The following is a 16,827-nucleotide window of genomic DNA, read 5'->3' as shown; positions in this document are numbered from 1 at the left end:
ATGTGCCATTCATTTGCTGTAGCTTGCTTTGAGGTGGCTGCAGAAAGCATTAGGGCCCATGCCTGCCCTCTGTGTTACAATATCCATCATGTTATTGGAATGTACTGGAGTGTACTGAATTCATGTCTGTCTCCGTCTGATTCACTTACTGACTGACTGGCCGACTGACTGGAAGAGGTGAGGAAGAAAGGAGGAAAGGAGTAAAGAACAGAAGGAAATTATATCATGGCTGGCTTGCTGACAAACTGCACGTCAGCTGAGTGACTAAATGAGTAAAGAAATGAACGAATCCATGAATGAATGAATCCATGACTCATTGAAGGGACTGCCCATGAACTGTTCATGAAAACAAATCAACTAATAATGAATGTATTGATTGAATGAACAAACGAAGGAAGGAAGGAAGGAAGGCAGGGAGGACGAAAAGAAAAGAAGGAAGGAGAAAAAACAAAGAAAAAAAATTAGGCAGGAAGGAAAGAAGGAAGGAAGGAAGGATTAATATATATGCTGGATAAATAACTGACTCAGTAAATGAACTCACTTTATGACTTTAAGATTTTCACACTTTCACTGTACTACTTCCTACAATAATAAACTTAATATAGATGATAGGATTTTGACCTAGTCAACCTACCTAGGCCTTCTGGTGGATATGAATGAACAAAGGAATGGAGGAATGAATGAAGGAAGGAGAGAAGGAAGGAGAGAAGGAAGGAAGGAAGGATTAATATATAGGCTGAATAAATAACTGACTGAGTGAATGAGCTGCTTACTCACTTGCTTTATGACAGTCAGACTTTCACATTTTCACTGTACTATCCATCCATCCATCCATTATCCAAACCGCTTATCCTGCTGTCAGGGTCACGGAGATGCTGAAGCCTATCCCAGCAGTCAGTGGGCGGCAGGCAGGGAGACACCCTGGACAGGCCGCCAGGCCATCACAGGGCTTCACTGTACTACTTACAATAATAAACTTAATGTAGATGATAGGAAATGTGACCTAGTCAACCTATCTAGGCCTGCTAGTGGACATAGAAACTAGGATCTCTCATTGAGATGAAAAACAACATTCGAAACAGTAACTAAGTAGAATGCTAAGTCAACCATCGGAAAAACACAGTGCTAACATGGTGCCATCACACTGACATAAGGTCCAACTGCAAATATTATGCTCTTTTTTTTTTGTTCTGAAACTTTGATGTTCGAAAAAACACACAGACAGTCCTATCTAAAAAAATGAAAAGTAAAATCAAAAATAAAAACAAGACTCAAATTGATCCCCAGTGTTGTGGGAATTCAAATCCAAGCTCTGGTCCCAAAATCAAAGACATCAGAGCACATAGTTTTTCGCTCTTTTTGTTCTGTTTTGGTTTTGATTTTGCCTTTTAAATAACAGTGGACACTTGAGTCCTGTCTATAGCTGTTTAATACCGAGTCAGCAGAATACACAGCTTGGAGGTGTAAAAAATAGGGGCGACCCAGTAGAGAGGGTGCTGGTATGAGCACATGTGGTTGTGGAGGCGGGATTTCCTCTTCACCACCACAAGCATTTCTGCGTTAATTTGGATGAGTTGTTGTCGTGAAAAATGGGCTTTTTGTGATCCGTGGAAGGCATCGTGTGCCAGAGAAGTTCAAAGCAAATCAAGATAGGGGGCTGTGACTGAATCCAAAAACAAAACCCAGAAAATTAAAAAAAAAAGAAATAACGATCTCTCTCTCAATGCTGCTAAGGCTCTGTCTCCCTCAAGGTCATTTCTAAAAGTGAAAAGTGGGACACAAAGATCAAAAAGGGCAAGATCCTAAAAGCTATCCTTAGAAGAACTGAGACCTTTAGTTCACTTCCTCCTGACCTCAGGGCTCCAGACAGGTTCTCTGCTGGTAAAATGTCGCCATAAGCCGAGGACGGGGAGACACTGGGGCAGAGCTCAACTGCATAGAATACACATTCTCATTGAAAGAGACACTTTTGAGCAGCATTAAATATATGTAAGGTTAAATATTGACAATAGTATCATTGAAGTTTGCTTTGTTTTAAAGTACAAGACTAAAAACAAATAATTTGTTTGCTTACCCTGTAACAAATAGCTCAGCATTTAATTCATAACTTTGACTAATCGATGCCGACACATCTTCCTGGCCAACTCCTAGTCAGAACCCTTGAGTTTGCCAGATAGATGTGTCAGCATCGATTAATTGTCTCTGGTACCTTACCTGTGAGGGGTAATGATGAGATGTACAGTAGGCTCACCTCAATGAACCGCTGGCTGGCTCGTTACTGTAATGAGCAGGGATTTGGTTTTATTGATAACTGGCCCTCTTTCTGGGGTCGCCTTTACCTGCTGAAAGTGGATGGCATTCATCCCACTGGGAACGGCACTGCTCTTTTGTCTAGAAATATAGATAGCTGTCTACATTTAGTTTGACAATAGGGACTTATCATTCAGCAGGTTGCAGGTGACTAGAGAGCCCGCTAGGTTTAAATCTTGTGCAAAAGTGGAGTCAAGTAGGACAATTAATATGTTTAGTCATAGAATTTCTCTTAGTGTAGATTATCACACTGACGGCTTAGTCTATAACATTGAGACCGTCTCCCTTCCCTGCTGTATTGCTCCCAAGCTCTCCTCTCCTAAATGTGTAAATCACTATAATCTGATAATGATTCATACCACTGGTGGTGGTGAAATGTGCAACGAAGTACCTAATAATCTACAGAACAAAACATTGATGTTATCAAAAGTGTGACTCCATATCATCCAAAGCATAGGTCTTCAAAATTGACAACTAATAATACAAGGTGTCTAATTCCTAAAGTTCTGCCTACTACTGATCACTTCAACAAGATGTTTACATTAGGTTTCGTAAATATCAGATCACTGTGTACCAAAGCCTTACTAATAAATTATCTGATTCTTGATCATAATTTTGATATGATTGGGTTATGTGAAACATGGCTGAAACCAAATGTTTTCCTTCCCTTAAATGAAGCTCCCCACCTGAATAGTATGCCGTGTAGCTTGGGCGAAAAAACAAGGTGGGGGTGTCGCCTTAATATTTAAGTCTATTTTCAATTTATCTTCTAAACTTGAATCTAAATTCCAATCTTTTAAGGCACTTATTCTAAGTCCATCTCCCTCAGCCATGAACAGACTCTGCTCAGTCCAGATTGTGATACTCTATCGACCTCCTGGCTCTTACTCACTATTTCTTGAAGAATTTGGGGAATTTGTCTCAGGCATTGTTACTCATTGTGGTGAGACTCTTATTCTTGGTGATTTCATTATTCATCTGAATAAGGCTGCTGATCCTCTAAGTAAAGCCTTTCTTGTGCTAGTTGATACTTTTGGGTTTGCTCAGTTTGTTCGAGAGTCGACTCATTGCAGTGGTAACAACCTTGATTTGGTTTTATCTAAAGGGCTAGCTGTTTCTGATCTGAATGTTTTGCCAACCACATCTGCTGTGTCAGATCATTTTCTCATTAAATTTGAAGCATTATTGGCCTGTCCTATTGATGTTGGCACAGATGTTATTGTCACTCATCACATTGGTCCATCCACTGTAGCTGCATTTGGCCAGCAGCTGCCTGAAGTCTTGGCTTCTTTCACTGTAGAGACTGAATATGTTGAACATCTCACTAGTGACTTAAGTGTGGCCCTCTCTAGTCTCCTCGATTCAATTGCACCTCTCACTAACAGAGCTAGGTGACTAAAGATGCCTACACCCTAGTTTAATGATGAGACACGTGCTCTTAAGTAGACCTGCAGGAGACTGGAACGTAAGGAACATAAATGGCAAAAATCAAAATTGGAAGTTGTTTACTTATCTTGGCATGAGTGTTTATTAAAATACAAGCATGCTGTAACTGCTGTAAAAGCAGTGTACTGCTCTCACTCAATCAATATTAAACATGATCCCACATTTCTCTTTGTCACTCTAGCTAAATTTATTAAAAAGCAGTCATCTATTAGCTGTTCACCATTCACTGCCCATTAGTTTCTAGATATTTTCTGTAATAAGTTTGACGATATCATAAAAAAATAGTTCAACTCCAGCTACTCCTGTCTTACCAAATTCATATCTATACAATAAGTCACTGATTGTCCTTGTTATTATAGCTTTTGAGACTATCTCTCTTGATACTTTGACTAAGCTTGAGTCAGCTTCTAATTCAACTACTTGCATACTTGACCCCTTACCAGCAAAATGTTTGAAAGACCTCTGGCCTTTCCTGGGACCTACAATACTAGACACTGTTAATCCATCACTTACTACTGGCACTGTTCCCAGCAGTTTTAAGACAGCTGTGGTCAAACCTCTACTTAAAAAACTGCAACCTCGAGCCAGGGTCTCTTAATAACTATCGACCAGTCTCTAATCTTCCATTCTCTTCTTAAGTACTGGAGAGAGTTGTGTATCAACAACTTTTGACCCATATAGAAGAAAACTATCTATATGAACCTTTTTAATCAACTTTCAGGACCTGTCACGCCACTGAACCTGATCTGACCAGAGTAGTGAACGATCTTCTACTTGCTATGGACTCTGATTCTACCTCTGTGCTTCTACTACTGGGTTTCAGTGCAGCATTTGGCACCACTGATCACTGTATACTATTAAAAAGAATAAATTGTAATGTTTGTATCTCCTGGCTTAGCTCTCTCTTTGCTTAAGTCCCACTTATCTTGTGTCTGCTATAATAATATTACATCGAAATTATCCGACATTAACTATGGCATACCTCAGGGCTCGGCTCTTTGACCTCTACTTTTCTCTCTTTATATTTCACCTCTTAGTCAAATTGTACACAGTCGTGGAATAAATGTCCATTGCTAGCAGATGATAGTAAGCTGTATGTGTCTATAAGGGCTGATGATCATACGCAAATGATTAACTTAGAGGCCTGCTTGGCTGCACTGAAAAAACTGGATGTCACTAAATTTCCTGCTTTTAAATTTGGATAAAACTGTGATGCTGGTCATTGGCCCTGCTAGACACAGACACCAATTAGATCAAGTGACAATAACAATCAACAACTCTGTGATTTCACAAAGTGTTGCAGCCAAAACTCTCGGTGTTATGTTTGATCCCAGCTTTTCCTTTGATAAGCACATTAAAGAAATCACCTAGACTGCCTTTTCTCACTTACATAACATTGCTAAAATTCTGACTTTCCTGTCCATGGCTGACACAGAGACTCTAATACATGCATTTGTTTCATCCAGACTTGATTACTGTAATGTTCTATTTTCAGGTCTGCCACATTCTAGTACGACAAGTCTTCAGATGGTTCAAAATGTTGCAGCTAGAATCCTGACTAAAACTAGAAAATTTGACCATAATACACCAATTCTTGCCTCCCTTAATTGGCTTCCTATCTATGTTAGATCAGACTTCAAGGTGCTTCTACTGACTTATAAAATCCCAAATGGGCTTGCCCCATGATACCTGTCTGATCTCCTTAAACTGTACATAGCATCTCAAGCTCTCCACTCTCAAAATACAGGGCTCCTAAAATTGAAAATAAATCAGCTGGTGGCAGGGCCTTTTCCAATCGGATCCTGTTCTTGTGGAATAACCTGCCTGCTGCTGTCACTCTGAGTCTGTTGTGTCCTTTGTTGAATTTGTCTGTTGATTCTGTTGATGCTGTCTCAATGAATTTACCAAGCACTGTTCTGCCAACGAGATTATAGCATATAGATTATTGACTATTGCAAACTGTTCTCTTCTCTCACATGTCTTTTCTCTCTCTGAATGGTGTCTTCACCTTTCTCTTCTTCTGTGTATGTGAATGGTCTTATGTGAGTCTCCCCTGTGTGCATGTGTAGGCTGTCCTCCTCCCAGGTCTCCATGGTGATGGTTGTCGCCACCTGGACACTGCTTGGCATCCCCCTCATCACCATTTTTTTTAATCTATCTTATAAAGCCATATAATTTTGTTATCCTGTTTCAATGTTACATCTTTCTCTCTCTTAGATGTGTGAATGATATTTTTTTGTCTCTTCTCCCACATATGTGGATGGTGTGATGTGAGTCTCCCCTGTGTATATGTTTAGTCTTCCCTTCTGTCAGGTCTACATGGTGGTGCTGGTTGCATGGCTCAGGTCCTGCGCTGTTCCGGTGGCATCTGGACACTGCTTGGCATCCTTCTCATCTTATAATTCCATTATAATTCTGTTAACCTCTTTCAATTTTGTATTCGGTAAATTGTGTAAACACAACATCCATTGCGTGTCTGTCAGTCTTGGGAGAGAGAGCCGTCCTCTGTTGCTCTCCTTGAGGTTTCTTGCTATTTGTTCTCCCTGTTAATGCTTTTTTTTTTTTTTAGGGAGCTGTTCCTTATCCAGTGCGACAGTCTAAGGACAGAATGTTGTATTGCTGTAAAGCCCACTGAAGCAAATTTGTAATTTGTGATAATGGGCTATACAAATAAAGTGCATCTCCAGTGCATTTTAGCTGGAAAGGACCAGATTTTAAGCTGGTCCCCCCCAGCCAACCACTTACAACAGACCATTTTTACTTTTAATCGAGTTCCCAGTGATAGACTCAGCACCGACAGGCCGAGTTAAAAGTTCTGAAAGTAAAATCTGTTTGGCTCAGTACTTCACAATGCTTGGTATTAGAGTATCCAGCGACTAAAGGTCAGCAATCACAATGTATACAATATAATGTCATCAGCAGAAAGAGTTTGATTACCAGTTCTCTGCCCCATAATTTGATTCTGGGGACTAGAAAATCAATCAATAGAGGCTTAAGAAAGTCCAAAAAGACCTTAATGTCGTAACTTTTTGAGAGTACATGGTTTTGATGACAGTTAACCTCCCTGGAGTTGAATGTGCCACCCTGTGCCTGGCCTGGGGGTGTTCAGTGCAAGGGCTTGGGTTTGGCAGCCAAGTAGGGGACTGGGAGTTTTGTGTAACACATTGAGCTGAAGACAGGAATGTGACTAGAAAAAAAAAGTGTTTAAACAGTGTTCTCGCTGTTTTGTTTTTTGTTTTTTTTACTTTAAACTTAGTTATCTGCTCAGATGGAGGCTATTTTGCAGAGGGCTGAGTGGTCATGACTTCACATAGTCTGTGCCTGTATTAATGCAGTGCAAAACAAATAGCCAGCCCTGTGTCATGAAGATAATAGGTTGTAAACTGAAAATATATGCTTGATGAATTGATTTCCAAGTGTATTTTTATCAGGATGTGCATAAATATGTGAAGCTATAAATGTGAGAGATTATTCCCATGTTTTATTTTATTTTTTTCATTTCTCCAGGGCAGACTTCTTTCAGAAAGCAGACCAAACTGGGAAGAACATAGATTTGGTCATAGCTCGAGGTCTGTGGAGCACACAGCGTGTGGTTGCATAGTGGAGGGCATGGTGCAGACAGTGCATACAGCTTTCAAACTGAGCTGTAGCCATAGAAGGACTCAGATCTTTGTCACGGTCGGAGGTTTAACACGGATTCTGCCCTGAGCCAGACAGAGGGGGCCCGTGTTAAAGGACAGTGGATTTAAAAAAAAAAACAATCCTTTAGCCTATTAACATGTCACCAATGGGAGAGGGATATTACAATTTCCTTTTAAGTTTATTCTGAAACAGTAGTTATTTGTCCTCTATAGTATGAGTCTTTGCTTGTGAAATGCTAATGATTGTGTGTGGGTGAAGGCTTAATCTCTGCTCCCACAAGGGACATGCTAAGGTTGTTTTTTTTTTTATGTATCTACTGTCTATCAACACATGCATCCATTCTCAGTTCATTTTAACACACTACCATCACGTCCTCTACAGAACACTTCTTATCTAGCAAAAAGCTAATGACTGTGTGGTAGAAGAGAGGGAAGAGTTGTCTGGATGTGGATACAATGGAATTACCTCCATGGGCAACGCAGGTGTAATGAACCCTAGAGATGCAGAGAGGGAGAGAGAGAGGTGGGAGAAAGGGGGCTGGTTAGCTGGCTGAGATCAGTCAGGAGATCCCTTCTCTAAAAGGTTTACATGAATTTAGTCATGTTACAGTTAGTGACATGATGCACAGATCAGTGTCTACAGCAGAAACCAGCCATTCTTAAATAGTTTTTTATTAAAGAGATAGATAGATAGATAGATAGATAGATAGATAGATAGATAGATAGATAGATAGATAGATAGATAGATAGATAGATAGATAGATAGATAGATAGATAGATAGATAGATAGATAGATAGTACAATAAGCAGTGAAATGATTTTTGGCAAACTCCAAAACTGTGCAACAAGAGAGAAATTGAACATTAATAACAACAATAATATGAGAATAAGATAACATACAATAAAATACAACAAAATTTAAAAAAAAATATCCAGAATATCCATAGATAGATAGATAGATATATAGATAGATATCTGAAATCTAGAAAATGCAGACATTTCCCATATTTCAGCACCCTCTGTAAATAATTTTGCTACAATGGCTCCATAGTTTGCTTAGGATTTTATGTGTGAGCTAAATCTTTGTGAGGGAGTCAAGCAACAGCAAAAACAATTCAGCCAACATGGCTCCTGTGGATAGGTGGGGTTTGTAAATTTCCTACCTGTTGGCAATTTAGTCTCCTTATTCATCTAACATGCATATCTCTGCACTGTGGAAGGAAACCAGCAAACCCACTGGTAACCCACATTCACATACAAACCCCACAGAAAAGGGCTGGCATTAAACCCAGGACCTGCTGTGAGGAGGTGCTAAGTATCAAACAATGAAACTGAAATTGATAGCAGGACTCCACCCCCCCCCTTTTTCTCCCATATTGTATCCGGCCAATTACCCCACTCTTCCGAACTGTCCCGAACTCTGCTCCACCCCCTCTGCCGATCCGGGGGGCTGCAGACTTACCACATGCCTCCTCGAATACATGTGGAGTCACCAGCCGCTTCTTTTCACCCGACAGTGAGGAGTTTCACCAGGGGGACGTAGCACGTGGGAGGATCACGCTACTCCTCCTAGTTCCCCCTCCCCCCTGAACAGGTGCCCCGACTGACCAGAGGAAGTGCTAGTGCAGCGACCAGGACACATACCCACATCCGGCTTCCCACCTGAAAACGGCCAATTGTGTCTGTAGGGCCGCCCGACCAAGCCGGAGGTAACAAGGGGATTCAAACCCGGATCCCTGTACTGGTAGGCAACGGAATAGACCGCTACGTTACCTGGATGCCCTACAGCAGGACTTTTAAGGTATAAATGTATTTAGCGAGGCCTTGGAGGCTTAAAAATTAATACAAAAAAACAAAAAAAAACATTTAACAATTTCAAGTACAATATAGAAATTAACAACACAGCATTCAAATGCAATCCTTCATTCTTGTGGGATCCCCTCAGATGGATCATACCATTTTATCTCCAACTATTTGTTCATTTGTTTTCATTTCTCCTCTCTGATTTGATTAAGTAGTTTTAGCTTTTGTTCCCTCGCTCATCTCGCCCCTCCATCATAATTATTGGCTGATGGTGTGAAAATGACACTGATGAGCTCTGCTGTTCAGCAGAAGTTGAAATTGTTTCAACTTCGGGTAGAGGTGGAGCACTAATGGTGTTATGCTCCAAAAAGAGGTCAAGTCCCTGCAACGGGTTGACAGAGGTCAAAGTGTGACCTGTCCATGAAAAACAACACAAAAATACAGGGTTTTTTTTACAGGTCTCCAGTAGACACATACCTACAGTATGTGTTTTGATCATGCCTTCACAAAGTAAGTCCTCAGCTGCTACGACTTGAAAACAGTGGTGCTTCATATCTCTTACCTTGTGTTTCCTTGCTATTTAAGTGGGAAATAGATGTCTTAAAGGAATGGGCATGTGGAAGTGATTTGTTATTCACTGTGCCAGATCATTTTACCCATTTGCAAATCACATTCATGGAATTTTAAAGTGACAATCGGTCACATCTTTTAAGAAAATAATCAGTGGGTAGATCATGTACATGTCACAGAGCCCGCACTCACAATCACTCACACAACATTTATACCAATGAGTAGTCTCTAAACACCAAATTATTGACAATCTTGTAAATATTATGCAAGGCATCACATCATCACAATAAGTCAAAAGGGGGGAATGTATCCAGATGTTAGAGGGGAGGGAGATCATAACTTGTCCTGAGGGCTTCAATCGACATGAGGGATCGGTGCAAGATAAGATGCAAGAAATACAGATCTATCCATCACATGAACCTCCCTTTGGTACACATGATTGATATACAGAGTGTGAAATAACTCTAACATGCAGGGAAGGGAGTTGGGGTCACAACCTTTGGCTCTCCAGAGCCTCAGGCCTGGAGGCCTGGAGGAGGGCCAAGGGGGTTCATGGAGGAGTGGCATAAGGAAAACTGGGGAGAGACATTTAAAAGGAATAAATCAAGTGCAGAGGGCAGTGGGCCTGAAATCTATTACCTACAGATGTAACTAGTAAAGTCCCACTTTTTCCTGTGATGCAACGATAGATCACTACCCTTCCTATGGGCCACCCCTTGGAGGAATTATTCAAAACATTCAACTTTTTGGTACTCCTTTCAAGTTGGAAAAATTGCTAAATGCATGTGGCAAATCAACTATTCTTTTGTCACAATCGGCCCATTCAGTTCTCCTACACTGAACATGAACTTAAGTGCAAGGACTGCCAGAGTAAAAATGTAGGACATGAGTAAAAAGTGCTCCAAACACACTGAGCACTGAGTGCATGGAGGAGAATCAGGGTTAGGGGTTAGATTCCCCATGGGGCCACCCATGCTGAAGAATTGGTGAAGTAGTCACCCACTGCGCCATTTAGTTTTGCAGATACAAAAAGAATGTCCATCAAATGTTATGAATAAGGCTCTTAAAAATCTTTCAGGCAGCTGTCATGACCTCGGGGACTTTTACAGCTTGAAGGCTGAAAGAGCAGAAGGGTCACTGGAAGAGGGGATAGAAAGAAGGGACGGATGGTCCAGGGGACAGAAATAAGAAGGATATGTAGATACGAGTCCATTCATTAATTCTGCATACCCACTTAAAAGGGCTTGTGGAGGACCTATCCCAGCAGGCACTGGGTGGGGCAGGAGGGCGAAAAATCTTCCTGAACAGGGCGCCAGTCAATTGCTGCACACACAGATGCATATCCCCAGCTGCTGATCACTTAGAGTCATCAGCTCACCTGGTCTGCATGGGCTGTGTGTGTGTGTGTGTGTGTGTGTGTGTGTGTGTGTGTGTGTGTGTGTGTGTGTGTGTGTGTGTGTGTGTGTGTGTGTGTGTGTGTGTGTGTGTGTGCGCGCGCGCGCGCGTGTGCTTGTGTGTCTAAGATAAAGAAAAATTATATTTCCTCCTGTGGGGAATTTGTAATTATATATATATATATATATATATATATATATAGATAGATAGATATAGATAGATATATATATATAGATAGATAGATAGATATAGATATATATAGATAGATAGATAGATAGATAGATAGATAGATAGATAGATAGATAGATAGATAGATAGATAGATAGATAGATAGATAGATAGATAGATAGATAAAGATAGATGTAGGGAAAACACTTTAATTCATAGTAGTACAGGCCTGTTTCGTGCGTCACACACTCATCAGCTGTACCACAATGAATTAGTGTTTTTCCTACATCTATCTTAACATTCCGCTCCTCATTTGTTGAGCACTTTCGTCAGTGCTGAGAGTTTCCAAACAAATAATATACATATACGTATATATACATACACACATGTATACGGTATGATATGTATGTGAATATAAATGTATATGTTTCTAAAATTGTAGAAAGTTGGGTGAAGTAGGCTTTAAAAAAAAGGTCTAGGAACCATTCTAATCTCGAAAGTCTATCTTGAATGGCTGGGAGGAGAAGAAAAAGAGGAGTGAACAGGAGCAGAGACAGTGGGAGGCGAAGGGGACGGTGGAGTCAATGTGTTTTGAGGAAGTAACGGTTAGGGAGGTGGGGTGGGTGGAGGTGTGAGAGGGGTGCAGCCACACTGGAGGCCTGACGTCCGGTGGCCCGCGGTCCTTTAGACATGTGTTCCTTAAGAGGGGCTTTACATCAGCATGGAACACTCACACACATAAACACAAACATATACACACATACACACCGTCTCTCTTTCACACACATGCACATACTTTCCCCCTCTTACTCTCATAAAAATACATGTACATACAAATACATTCACATAAACACTGTCTCACGCAGACACACACACTCACTTACTTTCCCTCACATGCACATGCACGCGTGTGCGCGCACACACACACATTCAAACATATACACATGAACAATACTAATTATATAGATTCAGCTGGAGCGTCTGCTATTCTCTTTTTCTTAAGAAATGTGTTTTCATTTTCCCTTTCCCCATTTCTTTCTCTTTTTAGTCTTTCAGTTTCTCGGTCTCCTCTTACTTCCTCTTGCTAACTGGAACCACAGCTAATTAGGTAGATTGCATTTGATGTAAGCTGGTCTAACTTCTGAAGGCCAACTTTCTTCTCCATATAACTTTTTCTTTATAAAAACCATATAAATCTTCCAGACACAAATGATCAGAGATTCACATTGTTTTCCTTACAAGATCCTACTGGATAAGGACCCAAAATTAATCAGCGTTGCCTTTCCGATGGGTCTTCACACTCTTAATGAGCCTGGATCTAAGGGGAGACTGAATAGATTCAATTTGCCTTGCTAGTTAAAGAATCTCGCATAAATAAACCACCTCCACTCACCTTGAAAGTTTTTTTTTAACTGTCTCATTCTCTGTAGTAGCACAAATGCAGCTACACCTATTTATTTGGGTAGTCAATTATGCCAATTGGTGTAGCTTAGCGCTTAGGCCCATAAACTCCATTCGCAGTGAGGTGTGAGTAAGCAGGGGCCTAACTAGCTCAAACAAACACACAGGGCTTTTTTTAATGGGCTCCATTGTCTCAGCTGCACTTCAGACTGACTACCCCGTGGACTTGTTTCCTGTGGCATTCGTAGCCTTGGGGTGAAAAGACCACTACACAAGGCCTCCTGAACTAAATTAGACCCAGGAATAACATTCAAGGCAGCATTTCAATATCAAGGTACTCAGGGGAAAACATCTGAGGGACAAACTCCCAAGGAAATTTCATGCTGACTCTAATTTGTGTGGGCGTGGAATAACTTGGAATAAATCTGGGGGGGGGGGGGCACAATTGCAGTGCATGTACAGCATTTGTTGTTGTGTGTATTTCTTGCCAACCAGCTGTATATTATGTTCTATATATTCTAATGCTTAATCGGAAGTGTCAGTTTTAATGCTTCAATTGATACTTTCTTATACTTGCCCACTTCCACAGCATAGGTGGACTCCAGGGTCAGCTACATGCAGTGATCCACTGGCCATTGGGCATATCGGGACAATTCCCAGTGGGCGGTTGCATCAGTGGGCCAGTTAACTGTCTAAAAATCCATGACAGGCCCTGTGTGTCTGTCATTCGGGGTGCGCATGAGAGCGTGCTGCCTGCATGTTCTGGAACTGAGCTCACTGGCCAATCACAACCAAGTTAGTTAATGTGTGTTAACTAATACAAAGGGAATTGTAGAATATGATTTGTGCACATGCAATGAAGAATTTGAGAAGGTGTAACTGTTGTGTTGTGTTTGTGGGAGAGAAAAAAAACTCTACAAGTTTGCGACTTTTTCTCTGTGACTTCAAATTTACTGATACACATGTAACTATTTTCTACAACTACTAATTCCACTGTCACAGGTGCTCAGTTGTTTTGCATCAATAATACCTTCATACAAAGGTACCGCGCAGAAGTGAGATGCTCAACAAAAGCCACAGACAAGAAAATGTAAAAAAGTAAAGGACGGGCCAAAGAAATTAGAGAAAAAAGGAAGCAGGCATTACAGGCACAGGCTTCCAAATGTAAACAAGCACGAAACCGTCCAGACCCACGGCACACCTGTGCTGCGCGTGTAGGTGGAGCAAGGCAGTATTCAATGAGAAAGGTGGAGGACCAGCAAGTAGTGATTATGTTCCAGGGATTAGTCATATCCTAAAAGCCTCATGAGTAAAACTAGGCTAACTATATAGCTAGCTAGCTTTGTGATGTAGAAAAGCGCTATATAAAATGCAGCTTGATTGATTGATTGATGTCTTCACCTCTGTAATGTTATTTGTTGTCCTCCATGTGTCCATACATCAGTTGCTAGCTAGCTATGGCATGTCCTCACCTCTGTAACATTATTTGTTGTCCTCTGGGTGTGTCCATAAATCAGTCTCAAGCACATCCTACTAAACATCCCTCTCAGGTCGTCCATGAGTGAGTGAGGGACCACAATTTGTGACGCATAGCCCATGGCAGCAGTTGCACGTGCACCGTGGGAGAAGAAAAATCGACATACTCTTTGGGCATCAGCATCCTCAAGTGGCCAGCAGTACTATTTAAGAGATGCAGACTGAATCGGTAAAATGGGAGTTAAATTATAGGCTAGGCTACATGTTCAATTAAAACTGCGGTAACTTGTGGTTACAAAACAACCCCACTGATAGGCTACTTGTTACTATTTAAGCCATGCTGGTGGCATGTTACAATATAAGTCTGTGCCCACTAAAATATGTCGTGGAACAGTCATATGGTACTTTCTATTGCAAAAGCCTTTGAATATGTTTAGAATCACCTGTCAACAATAAAAGACTATATCATTACCAGCAAGGACTAGGATGTTAAATCTGGTGGGCTATGTCCTGTAACTACAATAATTACATTAATCCCCGCCTCCATCTGTAAGTGATTGTCATATATACTGTACATATTTAATCACACACACACACACCCTTCCCCACAGGCCGGTCCCAGCGGATCAGTCCAGGGCTGAAATTCTTTCCTAGTACACCCCTGGCTACAGGTCAGCACCCCGAGAGATGGGACGGAGTCAGTGGTTTGTCCAAGGACACTTGTGCAAGGAGGATGTGTACAAACAGGTGTCATGAACATGGGTCATCCAGCTGAAGTAACGTCTCTATCAATTTTCATTTTGTTAAGAATGTTTTCATGCAACAGGGAATTTGTTAGATAGAGTTCACCAAGTCTATATTCATAACAGATGCTATGACAGGTTTGCCATGGTTCAAAAATACCGTATTTTTGTAAATGAAGTGTTATTACGACTTTATAATTGTAAAAAAGATATTGGATCTCTGTAATATGCATGTCTAAATGTATGTTCAGTTTACAATTCTATGAAATACTAGCTATCTACAGTGGCTCTATTATATAGTAATCACATTATACAGTATTCACATCAAGAACATTTCATTAAGAGATAACCCTAATCCTTGTTTTTGCTAATTAAGAAATAATAAATGAATGGAAAATAGTCACGTAGTTCAAATACACTGGAAACTGGGATTTTTAACCAACCCTGAGGGAGGAACCCCAGCGGGTGTCAACAACAATGCAGCAACAACCTTTGTATGTTTTGATATTTTATGTTTTCGTCCAGTCGAAAAAACTGATGTTTTCTCATTTCAGGCTGGTTTAACTTAACACTTAAGAAGCCACTCCTTAAACAGCAGTCACACAATTTGCTTCGACCTACAAGGTATGGAAGAACATTATTGTAAGAATCAAACAAAGAAACGTTCCACAGTCACCTCCACTTAGCACATTCCTAAGACAAAAGTACTCTTGGAGCTATGTGGGCAAAACAAATCTCAAATTGGACTGTAATGTCGTTCCGTGGCTTGCCATGGAAATTTAGCCGGTTCATCTAAGAAAGCTAAAAATGGCAGGGGGTTGACCATCTCAGGAAATGGATTGGGATCAACGGAGTGGTGAGCAGTGTCCCACAACTGTACCATTGTACTTAGTGACAGGTTCAAAAATAGCTAGAACAGAACAGAATGAATCACTTTCACTGTAAGATGAGTTACGCCCCCCCCCCCCAAGCGTATTTTTGTCTTTAACTAATGTTTTGGCAATGTCTGCATCTCTGGAAATTGTATTGTACAGCTTGAACTGGTCAGCCGTGTGTGATCATTTGGGGGTTTTACAATTAGACTTTCCTACCTGCGTGGACAGTGGAAATTGTACAGTACAAGTGCGTGCACACGCACGCACGCACGCACACACACACACGCGCACACACACACACACGCACACGCACATTAAATAGATGGGTGTTCTTCTTTTTGAAGAAAATTTACACCTGAAAATGCTAAAAACAACCTATAAATGTTTTCTGAATTCACCAGAACAAGATAATTTCCTCTGGAAGATTAAAAAAGACTGTGAGGGTTCATGGGCCAGCTTGTAAACAAGCTGTCAGTTTGTTTGTCAGTCTGTTTGTTGGTGTCATAGATGAGTTTTATCAAAACAACAAATCTAGCTAGAGGGCCATATTAACACCCACATGCACGCACACACGCGCGCGCACACACACACACACAAACAAACAGGGCCTCGATCAGCCTTGATCTCTTCCAAAACACACATGCTCACACAGGCATAGCAAGATTTATGGCCGGCGACGCTCACACTCACATAAACATATGCACACATGCAGATAGGCACACAAAACGCACACATTTAAAGCCCTGCAGGACAGACAGACAGACACACACTGTAATTTTCCTCATGGAACACCATGACTTTTGTAATGACACTTCAGACAGGAATCTAGCCGCCTGATTGTGTAATGGCTGACCTGGTTTTAAAGGTTGAGAAAGTGTTGAAAATGCCGGATAAATTTCACTGTTGAATGCCAGACAGCTATTGTCTGGCCGTCTACTGATTAGAGTTACAGTGACTCATCTAACTCCATGTTTTGAAATAAGATCAGATCAGATCAGA

The sequence above is a fragment of the Lampris incognitus genome, chromosome 11 (genome assembly GCF_029633865.1).
Source record: "Lampris incognitus isolate fLamInc1 chromosome 11, fLamInc1.hap2, whole genome shotgun sequence".
In the NCBI taxonomy this organism is placed as follows: Eukaryota; Metazoa; Chordata; class Actinopteri; order Lampriformes; family Lampridae; genus Lampris; species Lampris incognitus.
Note: the sequence above shows the minus strand (reverse complement) of the source record.